Source organism: Canis lupus, chromosome 33 (genome assembly GCF_048164855.1).
Source record: "Canis lupus baileyi chromosome 33, mCanLup2.hap1, whole genome shotgun sequence".
In the NCBI taxonomy this organism is placed as follows: domain Eukaryota; kingdom Metazoa; phylum Chordata; class Mammalia; order Carnivora; family Canidae; genus Canis; species Canis lupus.
Window position 1 is genome coordinate 16,964,218 of NC_132870.1, and position 15,264 is coordinate 16,979,481.

General features: G+C 37.6%; 1 long non-coding RNA gene across 3 annotated transcripts in view; it reads right to left on the reverse strand.

Moving 5' to 3' along the window:
• Positions 1-8,167: 8,167 nt before the first annotated feature.
• Positions 8,168-15,264, reverse strand: part of LOC140623707 (uncharacterized) — a 169,840-nt gene continuing 162,743 nt past the window's right edge. For 2 of the 3 annotated variants that reach the window (XR_012023268.1, XR_012023265.1), the window contains exons 6-7: positions 12,341-12,936; positions 8,168-9,888 (exon numbers count right to left, since the gene is read on the reverse strand). This is a non-coding gene — a long non-coding RNA (uncharacterized lncRNA). The remainder of the gene's footprint in view (positions 9,889-12,340; positions 12,937-15,264) is intronic. The other variant, XR_012023267.1, reaches the window with a different exon arrangement.

The window sequence follows — 15,264 nt, forward strand, 5'->3', positions numbered from 1 at the left end:
TTTGCTTAGCCTCTAGTAAGACTGCAGCTCTGGTCAACAGATGGATTCCAGCTTGCGGAGACCCTGGAGCAGACACTCCAGCTGTGTTGTACCTCGACTCCTAACCCATGGAAACTATGAAAATCATAGATATGTATTGTTTTAAGCTATCAGCTTGTCATCATTTGTTATGCAGTATAGAAAATTGATACCTGCAAGTACAAGGCTGCTGTCACAAGGACCTAACACAGCAGAGCAGCTTTGGAGCTGGGCGGCGGGGGGAGGAGCATGATAGAGAAAGCCTAAATCACAGTGAACACACTGTTCATAGAAATACGGACTTCAAGGACACTGCCACCGAGGGCTCAGAGGAAATGGTGAGCCACGTCCCAGCAAACTGGAGAAAGGAGCAAATGTATTATATGGTGGTTGGATATTTAGAGATCATGTCTCTGTAATTATATGGAAAACAGGATGTGTAAGTAGTATATTTGGTTATAGTGTGAGGGAGACTTTCCAACAACGTGTTGAGGATGCTGTTTTTTTTCTTACTGCTTGTAGTAAAATGCAAGAGGAAAGAGATAGATTGAAAAAAGGAGCCAAGTGTGGATGATTTGGGAAGTTTTCAATCTCTCCAGACTGCAAAAGATGCTAAAATTTTCACTGTCAGGAAAACATGTTCTAGAAAAATGCTAAGGTTCTGACTCTGCAACCTCTTGCTAAAAATCTCAGATCAAATAATCAGAGTATTTAGTCATGCAAAAGGTGTTTCAAGAAATTACAGGTGTCCCATATGGACCCTCTCCATCTGACTATATGCTCTCTAGGAAGCTTAAGGCCATTGTCCCTTAGCCATATATGTAGGAGCTGGAGAAAAGATTACCTGAAAAAAAAAAATCCATAGATATGACTTGCATTTAATGGAGAGAACTCTTTGAGATCCAGAGAAGACCCACAGAGCTCTTTTTTTTTTTTTTTTTTTTTTTTTTAGATTTTAGTTATTTATTCATGATAGACACAGAGAGAGAGAGAAAGAGGCACAGACACAGACAGAGAAGCAGGCTCCATGCAGGAAGCCCGATGTAGGACTCGATCCCGGGACTCCAGCTTGGACCAAAAGGGATGAAGAATACAAAACAAAAGAGATTCCCCGGAATCCTGCTGCCACAAAGTAGGAGGATAAAACAACTCAGCTGCAAACATGTATTACCTGTAATGAAAAAAAAATTATTCAAAGGACAAAAGCCAGAGGATGGCGCCAAGAGCCAAGGAGGCCTGGAAATCCAAACCTTGAAGCCCAATGAAGGGATACTGGCTGGAGTTTGGCCAGCTGGATTTCAGTCCTGCTTCAACCAATGACTCCTTTTTACCTCTATTTCCCTTTTTATTTTAGAACTAGAATGTCTTCAGCTGTTAGCCTATACTCGCACTACCACTAACTTTAGCTTCATACCACCTTTAGTTTCACAGTCTTACAGATGGAGAAGAATGGTGCCCCAGGAACTATACTTCATGGATCACACTTGGAAACCTCAGCCATACCTGCACCCATTTTCTCTGGACTTTGAGCTGAAGACATAATGGGGTGAGAGTCTTGAGAAACTTGGAACAGAGTGAATGTATTTTAAATGCGAAAGGGACATGCGTTGTTGGAAGCCAGAGGGTCAATTACAGTCGACAGAACCAACGGGCCCCCATGTTGAGATCCTATAAATCTTTTGCCTTTGAATGTGAGTTCTTGCTTCTAACCAATAGGATATGACAGAGGTATAGGGGGAAAGAGAGAAATCACTTTCAGATTTCTTCTTTGTGCTTGATAAAAGAAATCTAAGGAAAAAAATTAACTTCTGAAACTCCTCTATTCATTTGCTAATCTATTTCATCTTCATTTAAACCCTTCAATTTTCTCTCACTAAATTATAGAGCCTATGTTCTTTAGTTTTTATATTCTCATCTTCACTTTCAATGGTAGCCTCAAACTCTTTTTAATAGGAAAAGGGTCATGTAATCTTTTTTAACATATATATCTCCACCTAGGAAGATTCCTATATGTGAGGGTATCTATAGACTCAATTCAATAAGGAAGGCCATGTAGCTATTGCTCTGCATACAGTTATGCCAAGCCAGAGAGCATCAAAGTCTGGTAGGACATCCTACCTGATTCCATCTCTTCTTTTTTCCCTAAGCTAATGGAAAATTGGTTCAAAGATCTTTATGTTTTTAACTGAACCTGTGTTCAGCTATACTTTTAATCTGATTGTTTATTTTCATATACAGGCCATCAATGTTGCGTCTTTTTTCCCCTGACTTCCTTACAAACATTCATGTCTAAACTAACCAATAATCTGAAAAAAAGAAAAACTGACCTTCGGAAGAGGGGAATGTAGAGGACACAAAGACCCCACATATCTATAGGAAGGAACTCCCCGGATTAAATACCTAAGTAAGTATATAGCACAGAGAACACATTTTCCTTTGGTGTATTCCAAAAATCCTATTCTAGAGCTTCTTTCATCAGAGTAAGATGTTAGAAAAAGCAACCTTTGATTGACCCACGTTTTGTGTTTCTCTTGTGCCATTTTTCATCTTTTTTTATCTTTTGTCTTCCTCTTCGAGCAGTTTCATCCTCCTTTATTCCTCATTCAAAGATTTCTTCGCAAAATACAAACAATAGCAACTTGATACAACTAATTTACCCAACTTTTCTATTCCAGAACCCAAATCTCTTCCTGCTTTTTAAACAGGCCCACATTCCTTGAAATAAAGTGCAACCCTAGATGCAACATTCTGGAACTTTCACAACAGTTTAGTAATCTTATGCAAACCTGATTGCCACCACTATTTTAGGAGCAAAAGAAAAAGCTAAAGTGAAAAATAATAATTATTACTAAGCACCACTTTGGGTAAGACCTTTATTTATATAATTTGCAGACTTGAAGTATTCATGGTGAACTTCATATTTAAGTAATATTTGACAAAAAAAGCCAAATCTATCAAAATCAGGTATAAAATGCCAATAGCAATCTGAGATTGTTTGATATCCTATTACTATTATTTCAGCTATCTCAAAATAGCATTTACACTCAAAATTACTCTGAAATAATTATAGTTATTAGATCTACTAATTAATCCGATTATTTTGGGTGTTAATAAGAAAGTACATAAAATACTATAACAAATATTTTGATAATTGTATTTCAATGCAATAATTTTCTATTGTAATCTTGTATATTTTTCTTTATGCATAAATGCACATTTGTGCATTATTCTGAAAAGGGTAGCTTCTCTTCACTTCCAGAGAAGGTGCTATCATCTGAACAACTGTGTCCCCCCAAAACTCATATGTTGAAATCCTATTGCCTCATATGATAGTATCAGGAGGTAGGACCTTTGGCAGGCAATTAGGTTATGTGGGTAGAGCCCCCATAAATGGGATTAGTGCCTTTATAAAAAAGACACCAAGGAGAGATCCCTCACCCTTTCCACAATGTGAAGATACAACAGGAAGTATGCAACTCAAAAGAGAGTCCTCACCAAAACCACATTGACACCCTGATTTTTATAAGATTGATTGATTGATTGATTGATTGATTGATTTTAGAGGGGGAGACAGGGAGACAGAGTCCCAAACAGACTCCTTGCTGAATGCAGAGCCTCAAGCAAGGCTGCCAATGTGGTTGGACTGAGAATATATTTAGCTCTTGGTGAAAAAGCAGTCCTTCTTTTTTTTTTTCTTTTTAAAGTAGGGTCCACACCCAGCAAGGAGCCCAACACAGGACTCAATCTCACGACCTTGAAAGCATGAACTGAGTCAAAATCAAGAGTTAACACTTAACCAGCTGAGCTACCCAGGCGCCCCAGCAACCTGATCTTTGACTTCCAACCTCCAGAATTGTAAGAAATAAATGTCCATGGTTTATAGCTACTCAGGCTGTGGTATTTTGCTATAGCCACCCAGAAAGACAAAAGGGATTCACGGCATACACAAATACATTAAGACTGTATGATAAAATATCAGGTATGAAACAAAGAGGAAAAAATGTTCTTATAATCAATTGATAAATTTATAAAAATAATACGGCTCTTCAGATTTTCTGTTTTATTTTGTATAAGTTTTGGTAAATTGTATTTCCCAAAAAATTTATCCACTTCATCTAAGTTGTTAGATGTAGGTATAAAGTTGTTCAAAAAATAAAAATAAAAAAATAAAAAATAAAAAAAAAAGTTGTTCATCTATTCTCTTATTTTTCTTTTAATGTCTTTATAAGATCTGTATGTTGTTATATCTCCCCTTATTCCTGATATACATATAACTTATGTTCCCTTTCCTCATTTCTTAATTTCTTTTGGTAGGACCCTAACCATGTTGTTGATCTTTTAACATTGTTAAATTTTTCCATTGTTTCTCTACTTTCACTGGTAGTATATCTTTCTTTTTTTCCACATGAACACTTCAATGTATAAATTTCCCTCTAAGCACTGTTAGCTTCATTGTGCAATTTTTGTAATTTCGTGTTTTAATTATTGGTTTAAAATATTTCCTAAATTCACTGATGAGCTCTTCTTTCACCCATAGTTATCTATCAAAAAGACAAGAAATAACAAGTGATAATAAGGATGTGGAGAAAAAGGAATGAACATTCACACACTGTTGGTGGAAATGTGAACTGGTATAGCCACCATGGGAAACATTATGAAGTTTCCTCAAAAAATTAAAAATAGAATACCAAATGACCCAGCAATTCTACTTCTGGGTACTTACTCCCCAAAAATGAAATCAGTAACTCTCAGAAATATCTCACCACAGGTTCTTTGCAGCATTATTTATAATAGCCAAAATATGAAAACAAGTGTCCATTAAATAGGTAAAGAAATTATGATACATTTTTTTCTAACTAGTTTAATGAAAAAGAATTATTAGGAATTAACATTTTGCTTCATGTTAAGTAATACATATGAATTATATCTTAAAACCATTATTTGAAATCTAATGTTAAGCATCTCTACTTCACTGATTCAAAGTTGTTGCATGCGTGGTATCTGAATGAATAAAATATTAATAATAGTAACACATTTATTAATGCTTCAAATACTCTTCTAAGTGCTTTATATATATTATCTCAGTGAATTTTCACATTAACATACAACTTAGGCAGTAGTTTCATAGACAAATAATTCTCATTTTATAAAGGAGTAAACTGAGACCCAAGGACGTTAAGTAATATATGTATACAAGTGACACAGGTTGTATATGGTGGAATTTAAAAGCCCATATATATAAATATAATGCTGTATTGCTTCTTTTATTTAAGAATTTTATTTATTTATTTATTTATTTATTTATTTATTTATTTGAGACAGCCATTACAAGCCAGGGAAGGGGGAGAAACATGGAGGGAGAAGAAAAAACTGACTCCATACTGAGAGAGCATCACATGGGGTTTGATCCCAGGACCTTGAGATCATGACCTGAGCCAAAGGCAGATGATTAGCTGACTGAGCCACCCAGGTGCCCCTGCTGTACTGCTTCTTAAAAATACAAATCTTTGTCTCAGGCATTAACTTGGATCTTTACCACAGAAAAAAATATTATTTACGTAGTTACATTTGTCTTATTTTGCCTAATTTTTAACGTGCTGTGTGAAGTTATTAGTAAGCAGAAGTAAGCATTGTAATTACAGAATTTTATTAACTAGAATAGCTTATTTCAGAATCAAAGTTTATTTCACAATTTGTGATCTTTTCAGTGTGTATGGTTGACATATCAGAAAATCTTTTTTTTCTCTTTACATTTATTATTTTTAATTTATTTTTTATTGGTGTTCAATTTACTAACATACAGAATAACCCCCAGTGCCCGTCACCCATTCACTCCCACCCCCGCCCTCCTCCCCTTCTACCACCCCTAGTTCGTTTCCCAGAGTTAGCAGTCTTTACGTTCTGTCTCCCTTTCTGATATTTCCCACACATTTCTTCTCCCTTCCCTTATATTCCCTTTCACTATTATTTATATTCCCCAAATGAATGATAACATATACTGTTTGTCCTTCTCTGACTGACTTACTTCACTCAGCTTCTCTGACTGACTTACTTCACTCAGCAGAAAATCTTTAATGAAAAAATTTTTTTTTAATTCTTTAATGCTTAAAGAACTTGTACATTCTCTCTTTTTTTGTTTCTTATCTGCAAGACAAGAAATTAGATTCAATCTGATTAGTGCATACTCTGCAAATAGTTACATCATTCTTTAAGTTATAACCTTAACTTTTATCACTGAAAAGAAAAATCCCTTTTTCTGCCTCCTTCCCCACCCTGAGTCTCTATCTCAGCTGTTTGCTCTTATCATAAACATGACATGCTGTAAGACATGAACGAGTGTGTACCTAAGCAAAATAGTTATTTCCTTAACTTGACTCACCAAGGCACCCTAGAGATTAATACTCTTAGTGATTTCACAGGTCTCCTGTGCATGTGAATTTCCATGAAATTCTATTCAACTGGAGTAACTAAGAAGAAAGAACAATGTTCCTCTATACAAGGTGGGTTTTGCATTGTCCCACACATAGCCTGCTGATGGCCGTGGGATGGCAAAGTCATCTTCATTAGACGGAATTTAATAGTGAATCAAAGTTCTTGTGGAGAATAGACTGATCTAAACTTTAGCCTCCCTTGGGTCTTGCTGAAAGATTAGAGGGAAAGAGTAGGGCCTTAGTAAGTTGAATGTATCAGATTGTTTTTCACTAATAGTTCTCTTGTAAAACTCTGAAAACCACCCAGTTTAACCCTTAAAAAAAGGAGAAAGCAAAAGGAGTGGGACAAGGGAGGGGAAAAACTCAGGTAGCATACCACAGGCATCGATTTCATTGATTTTTGAGATGTTCTGTTATCCCAGTAGCAAGTTCCACAGTTTGGAGTATGTATAAGTGACCAAAATTTGTCCATCAAAAGTAGAACAGTTTTCTTGCTACATATACTAACCCATGGCAAATGTCACAATGCTATCATTTAATAAAGAGTTTACAAAATTTAATTGCCTTTTAGTTTTGTTCTGTGATCGGAGATTCTGAGTCTCAATTCAAGAATGTAGTTCTTTGATAAAATCTTTTCATAAATACTCTGAATCCAGGAAGAGTTAAAGGTAGAAGAAAAAAGAGAAGCAGCACAGGGAAAATGTATCAACCAGCACCTGTACAGCAGGATCAGACATAGTTAACAAGAAAAAAGGAAGGAGAAACAAATGTGTTAGGTGATCTTTAGTTTAAAGAAATCTCTGTTGGGCAACTGGGCATTTTGCTCCTTGCCTTTTATTTCCAACTTCCTTTCAAAGAATTCGTTAAGTGAAAAGAGAGATGATGGCAGCTCAGTATATCAAAGCTCAGTTATCAGTTGGCTTATTCTAGTATCTTTAGTCTTTTGTGGATGCCTTATGATGTGTTTTGTGGTGACACTGGAAAGTCAATCTTATACCAGTGATTGCCACATAAACATTAAGGAGTCTGAAAAAAAAAAATCACAAAATAGAAATAGTTGCTCTCTCAGGTATAAAGTGGCACTGATAAGAATTAATGTATCCAAAAAGATTTGGGTAAGTTTCTTTTTTCTTTTTTTGGAGGGGGGAGGTGCAAAAGAGATTGACTTCTTTTTCAGTAGGGTGAGAAGGAAGGCCTAAAAGAAAGAAAAAGGCATAATGGAGACTGTTGCATTGTCAACTCTTTAAGTACTGGCCGTAAGCAGGTTGGCGTGATTATTGACAAAAGTAATTAAAAAGCTTACTACAGCTACAAAGAAATCTGTTTCCTTTTTATGTAATATCTTTATTTTAAAAAATTCACAGAACTATTAAACTTCAAAATCAAAGTACACCTTCTGGGGGATAAATGTACTTTTGCTGATTCTGTAACAAGAAGACTTTATAAACTCTTGAAAGATGGCATACTAGTCAGCAGGAGACATTCTCATCGGGAGCATGAAGAGAATTGAATAAAGGTACTATTTTCAGAGTCACCTGCAGGATTAAAGGAACCAGTAAAAGATGGTGAGTCAGCCAGGAAGTAGCAACAGCAGGAACCCATTACCGCCCTAAGGCTATTTGGGCAAATGGAAGAAGCAGTGTTTCCAGACCAACTGAGAATTCAGCTATGTGAGAGGGACACAGCCCCAGAGCCAAAGCCAAAGGGGAGAGAAGAAATCTTACCTTCTCCTCCTGCCTATTTATTTCCTGCTGTGCCTCTGATAGCCAAACCCCTCCAGAAGCCAGAATGAGCTTAGGTGCCCCCGTCTTCGAGAATAAGAACCTCCTCTTTCACTGGCTTAGGGCACAGATCAAAGCAAAAACAAAAAGAAAATTGATGGTGGGGTTGGCAGATGCATGACCAACTGAAGTATTGAAAGAAAAATCACTGTAGGAGGGTCAAGAAAGCCAAGAGAGCCTGAATTGCAGTCTTCGATGTATGAGAAGTCAATTTCCTGTGGCTATGACTTTATTCATGACTGTAGCTTTAGTAATGATCTTTCAGCTGTAATAGACTACAGGAGTAATGCAATTCACCTTTAGGAAAGATGTTTTAGAAAGAAAATGTAAAAAACACAAAAACAAAAACAAAACCCAAACAGCCAAACAGGTTGTATGAGAAGATTTTTTAGGGTGACTTCATTTGCAACAATGACAGGTATAATCCATTTTATTCTAGTTAACCATACTAATTCTTATTTTCATTTTGGTATATCTATATTGTAGTGTCTTCATTTTAGCATATCTGTATGAAGTAGCATGATGTATTTCCTTCAAGAGCATTTTGACTCCTCAGAATGTTTTAACAATGAGCAGTGTTGTACATCGATTTTAGTCTGAAATCTCTAACAGGACAAACACCGCAATGAAATGAACATTCATGAGAGAGGTTCCTCAGGAGATAGAAAACACATCATGCATTAGAACATTTTAGAGCTAAAATGAACTTTTAAAGATCAAATCTAAAACTTTTATTTTACGGGTAAGGACAAAAGTCTAGACATAGCTGTAGTCTCCCCTTAGCAACACAATTCTTGTTCTCAGCAAAGTCAAAATGAACCAGTCTTCCTGACTTCCTCTCCCACATATTCCTTTACCTACTTCCCCATGGTGTAGTTCCTATTTATCCTCCTATTCTGTAGTAGAACCAATCTTGTTTCAAGGAAATAGAAATTACTTCCTAAAACTGCCTGTACAAAAATGCACTGAAAAGATGCACCTACCACCTTAGTATTTCTCAACCAAGACTTGAAGACACCATACACGGTAAGGAGGGGTGTCCTTGTGGATTACCAGAAGCTCTGGGAGCTGCCTGCACCCATTGTCTCTCTGTGGACCTTAGTTCTATCATAACCCTATTAGCCAACTGTGCATTCAGAGGCTCAAGCTCCATTCCCTCAAGTTTTCTCCAACAAACTGAGTTCATCATTTTGCAAGACCTGAAAATGAAAGAATTTTACCTTGCTGCATTTCAGCTTCATGAAAGAAACTGTCAGAGCCCACAGAGAATTTCCTGGATATAAATCAATTTATTTGAACTTTGGTTCTGTCTTATCCTTTCTCTATCACACTATTATTACTTAATCTCATCATTTGCTACTCCTATTTCCTCTTTAATGTCTATAATTTTTAATCTATGGTGTCTTGCTTTATTATACTTCCCTGTGGTGAGTTAAAAAGAGGGCCCAGCCTTTCAGGCAGGTGTGTGCTTGCTGTGTGCTTACAGATAGGTCACTGAAAGTCCATGCAAATTAGGGTACTTCACGGAGCAGCAGAAGTTCATCTGGAGTAGCAGGTGTGTTGTAGAGGAGAACTATAAATGACTTGGTTCGAATGATGGCTGTTGATGCTCCTCTGCTTAATCTTGCAGTTCACCTCATGGGTCATATTCTTGACATCTGAACCCCACAAAAAAAAAATGGTCATGGAAATCTCTTGTCTGATGTTGCACTAGATGGGACATTAAACTTTGTAGGACAAGAAGATCACCAAGCGTCCCGCCTCCATTTCTCTCAACATAAAGATTTGAAAATTTTATAAATAATTATTCAAGGAATATAGGAATTTAAGTTAAATGGCCTCTGACAATAAAAGCTTAGGAAAGTTTTAGTCTTTTACTATGAGAGATTATAAAAGTAAAATAATTTAGTATGTACCAAGGCAGGCAGTATTTGACATGAATTTAAAAAATCTCTGTAGTCAGAATAGTATTACATTTTGGGGAGTTCCTGGGTAGTTCAGTCAGTTAAGCATCAGCCTATAGCTTAGGACATGATCTCAGGGTCCTGGGATGGAGCCTCTCCCCATCAGGCTCTGCACTCAGCAAGGAGTCTGCTTGCTCCTCTGCCCCTCCCCCTGCTTGTGATCTCTCTCTCTCTCTCTCTCCCTTAAATAAATAAAATCTTTAAAAAAAAAGAATAGTATTACACTTTTTAAAAATACCATCATAGATTTTAAAAAGTGAAATAGATCTCTATCTTTCTAGAATATCTTAAACTTCTTGCTTTTTTAAAAGTAGAGTCGAAAATCTGTAGTTCTCAACTGTTTATCTGTGGACTAGGGCTAATCTATGAAAAAGAGTCAATATTGAAAAGAGAAAATAATATTAAGTACAAACTAAAGAGTGTGTGAGTGAGTGAGAGAAAGAGAGAGAAATGTTTGTAAAATGCCAGCCTTCCCTTCTTATGGAAAGACCCAGCTTTCCTCTGGGATTTTGCCATTCCTACTCCAGGAGAGTTAAACCACTATGATAATAGATGGTAGCTGAGTTTTAAAATGTTTCCTGGGGAGCCTGGGTGGCTCAGCAGTTTAGTGCTGCCTTTGGCCCAGGGCATGATCCTGAAGTCCCGGGATCGAATCCCGCATCGTGCTCCCTGTGTGGAGCCTGCTTCTCTCTCTGCCTGTGTCTCTGCCTCTCTCTCTCTCTGTCTCGAATGAATGAATGAATAAATAAAATCTTTAAAAAAAAATGTTTCCTTACTTAAAAGAAAATACTCAGCAAAACCATGTCCATCTTCTTCTCCACTTCCTTTTTTTAAATTGAAAACTCGGGATCCCTGGGTGGCGCAGTGGTTTGGCGCCTGCCTTTGGCCCAGGGCACGATCCTGGAGACCCGGGATCGAATCCCACATCGGGCTCCCAATGCATGGAGCCTGCTTCTCCCTCTGTCTGTGTCTCTGCCTCTCTCTTTCTCTCTGTGACTATCATAAATAAATAAAAATTAAAAAAAAATTAAAAATAAATAAATAAATAAATAAATAAATAAATAAATAATAAATTGAAAACTCTTTACTGATTTGTAAAATGTAGGCATCTAGGAAGGTTCTTAAGAAGTCTTAGGTTGCTGAACCTGGTTCTCCGAAAGTGCTGATCAAATTTGGCTGAACTATTATTCTGATTCATCACAACTGTTGTTGCCAATTCTAAAAGCCACAGACAACTACAACATATCAGTCTCTACAAATCTGAAAGTGAATTAGAAATTTTTGATCTTGTTAAAAAAAATACTCATGCCTAGTTGGATTTTCATTATTGTTCTCACTCTGATCTCATTACCTTTATTAACTTTCTCCTTACTACCCAACATGCCTTCTCAGCTGTCTTTTCTGTCAAATATTGACATTGGAACTTTCCAAATGATTCCAAATCAACACACACTGCTTTTATTTATATTACCTAACAGACCAATCCTCAAAAATTGTGAACAATCATCTCCAAACCTATTGCACTGGAGAACTGAAAGGCTAACAACTCAAGAAAGCTGGTGGTATGAGATTAAGAAAGTAGCTTTAGGGATCCCTGGGTGGCTCAGCGGTTTGGCGCCTGCCTTCGAACCAGGGCATGATCCTGAAGTCCCGGGATCCAGTCCCACATCAGGCTCCCTGCATGGAGTCTGCTTCTCCCTCTGACCGTGTCTCTGCCCCTATCTGTGTGTGTGTGTGTGTATCTCTCATGAGTAAATAAATAAAATCTTAAAAAAAAAAAAAGAAAGAAAGAAAGAAAGAAAGAAAGTAGCTTTACTAATCATTGGGGGGGGAAGTACTAAGGCTTATGTATAAAGAATTATCTCCAATTTCCCTACTGTGCTGGGACAAAATACCCTTGAGCCTTTTCACACAGAAATTAATTTGTATAAAATTATTGATGGTAGAAGAGAAGAATAAGTAGCTCCAGGCATGATTCAGGCCCTGAGTGTCTGTCTCCTGAGGCCTGAACAGAGAAGTAAAAGCCTTGGATTGCCTTAATTCTTTGGGCTAAAATCTCCTACAAGTAACTTCTCTACCCCCTCTGAATCCTTGGATAGCCTGCACAGTGCTAGGGCCAGGTTGACACTAATGAGAAGAAACTCACTCTTAAGCCCCTGCAGGTTTGGGGGTGAGGGGTGTCTGCTCTGAGCCTGCCCCCTTAAGCTTAGCCCTCCAGGTATGCCTCATCCCAGTCCTGGGCATCAGACCACACACTAATGGACTTGAGATCTGACAGCAAAACCCCCAAACAGCAGCACGGGGTGGGAGTAGGGTGTGAGATTTCTCTCTGCCATACCTGAAAAGAAAGGAAGAATGAATTTAGGGATGCTGACTGGTGAAGAATGAAAGAATTTCCCCCACTTGTCAATGAGGGGACTATAAAAAGAAGTGACACACTTTTCATACCTTTTAGGCATGTTTCACAATACCTTTTCTTAAAACATCTTTTCTTTATAGTCTTAATAATTGTCGCTAGGTAAGCAACAACCTCTTTTAAAATGATGCAAAAGATACCATTTTTTAAAAATGTGTCTTTTTCAACTCCATCCTCTCTGCCATTAAGGACTTTTGGACCACCATCATTAGCAAACCCTCTTTGGCCTTCATCCCTGTGCAGGCTCTGCAGATATTTGCCTGAACTGAAGTCTGGTAATGAAGTCCTGGAGTCTGTTCTTATCTGTCTTCTTCTGAGAAGTAGACCTACAATGGGATTAAAGGAAAGAAGACTTTCTTAGGGATAATACCTGGGTAAGAGAAAATGAGGAAGGAGCCAGAAAAGGCTAGGAGAGTCACAGGACTGCGATGCAGGTCTGACACGAATGAAGGGGGGCATGAGGGAAGCATTCTAGACTGTTCTTGTGCAGTCTAAGGATGGGTGAGCACCATCCAGGAGTCCTTGAGGCAAAAGCAGCCATCAAAGTGGACTCACGTCTCCCAAGAGCAGTGTTGCCTTAGTATTCCTGCCTCACTCGGGAAGCGCTGGGGGTAGCATGTGGGAAGCATGGCCATGGTGCCAGAGCAGCAGCTGGGGCCTTTGGTAAATTAATTTCCTTGGAGTCCGAGGTCTGCAAGGCACATTCTCCTGGCCACCACAACAAGTTGTGGCTTTTTAATCTTTCACACCTCTTATACTTGAGAATTAGGACTGATATCCCTTCCTCCTCTGAGAAAACTTTTGGACCATTCCTCCTCTGCTTTCTTTTTAAGAACAAAATAAAACCCAAGACAAAGGCCAGCAGTTCTCAGGCTCCCACCCTTCAGCTAGTCCATCTTCTGCGCACTCCCCCCAGTCACTGAACTTTGCTATCTCCTATGATCTCCTTCACTCTAATCCTTGCCAATAGGTCAGTTAAATTCAATCCCTGGGGCTCTCAGTTCCTCATTTTCTCTATCATCCACGATGTTCTCCTTTTCCCCTCTTCTACACTCCCTTCAAAGATTTGCTCAAATAGCACATTCTCACAGAATCCTTCTTAGAATCCCAACTATAAGTGATCAACTTCATACTAGCACAGTTAGGGGCCATGGGAACTAGCCCCAAGTGAAAAACATTACATATCTGGGGAGCTTTTTGTTGGCTGTTATTGTTAAACCCTTTTCCTACAGGGCACAACCAGAATGCAGCCTGGCTGCATATACAAGGCCCCATATACAAGCCAGACTGAAGACAGAAGATTCTAGGTCTCCAAAAAGCACCTGTGCGCTGCCTGAATTGCCTGAATATCAACCAATAAGGACAAGGCCCTTCCAATCAATCAGAATGAGGCACTTATATCCCCTTTCCCATATTAGCATACTGGTCGGAGTGGGAACCTAAGCTGGAGCTCTAGCCCCAATAAAGCCTTGCCTATGCCTTTCACTATTGGATCTGGTCTCTTGTAGTCTTGGGCCAGAGAAATCAATTCCAGTAACAATAGCATCTAATCTGTTCATTCAAAGCTCAGTGACAAAATGTATCTATTTATCCCTGATAATTGATTATTATCTTTTCTCTACCATAGACTCTAAGTTCCATGAGGGCAGTTAGGTCTAGTTTGTTCATCCCTTTCTTCTCAGCACCTGCAAGTTACCTGACATAGTAGGTATTCAGCAGATATTCCTTATATAACTATATGATTAAATAACTATAAAAACAAATGAATAATCTGAATTGAGATGAATTGAATAGGCTATGTTAATAGATATTGCTGCCAAGGCTTATGTTTGTCTATATTTGAAACATATATAGTTATCAATGTAATTAAAAACTTCATAAGAATTTAAAATTTCTCTCATTATTTTATATCCTATGACAAATTGTATCATTTAAAAAATTACACTTAATTTTACCGTTGAAATCACTTTGGGTAAATATCTTGAACACAGTACTTTATAATTCATTTAAGACTTCCTTGAAGATAGTAACACAGGGTCTCATACATAGTAGAAATTATTATATATGGCATTAATTTGCAATGCATTAATTCAGCTTCTCTAAATTCAGATATTTTGTTCCTTCTAATGAAACTAGCCATCTGTCTGATTTCTTTTCCTCATTTATTTTCACTTAGAAACATAGTTAACTTGACCTTTATTTATATTTTGAGATTTATTTTCATCATAAGACCTTTTTAAAGAATGCAACCAGGGCTGTCTGGGTGGCTTCATCAGTTAAGCATTCAACTCTAGATTTCTACTCAATCTATCATCTATCATCTACTTCTACTCAAGTTATCATCTCAGGGTGGTGGGATTGAGCCCCACCTCTAACTCCAGGCTCAGCACAGAGTCTACTTGGGACTCTCTCCCCCTCTTCCTCTGCCCCTCCCTGCTGCACACACACACACTCTCTAAAATAAATAAATAAATAAATAAATAAATAAATAAATAAATAAAACTTTAAAAAAAGAATACGGCCATCTCTAATCTTTTTTTATTTTTGCTTGCTTTTTGTTTCTGAGTTATTAGGCTTTGATTTCTGTTTCATGTTTATCTTTTGAAGGATTTAATTATAATTAACCCCTGGGGTGCCTGGGTGGCTCAGTCAGT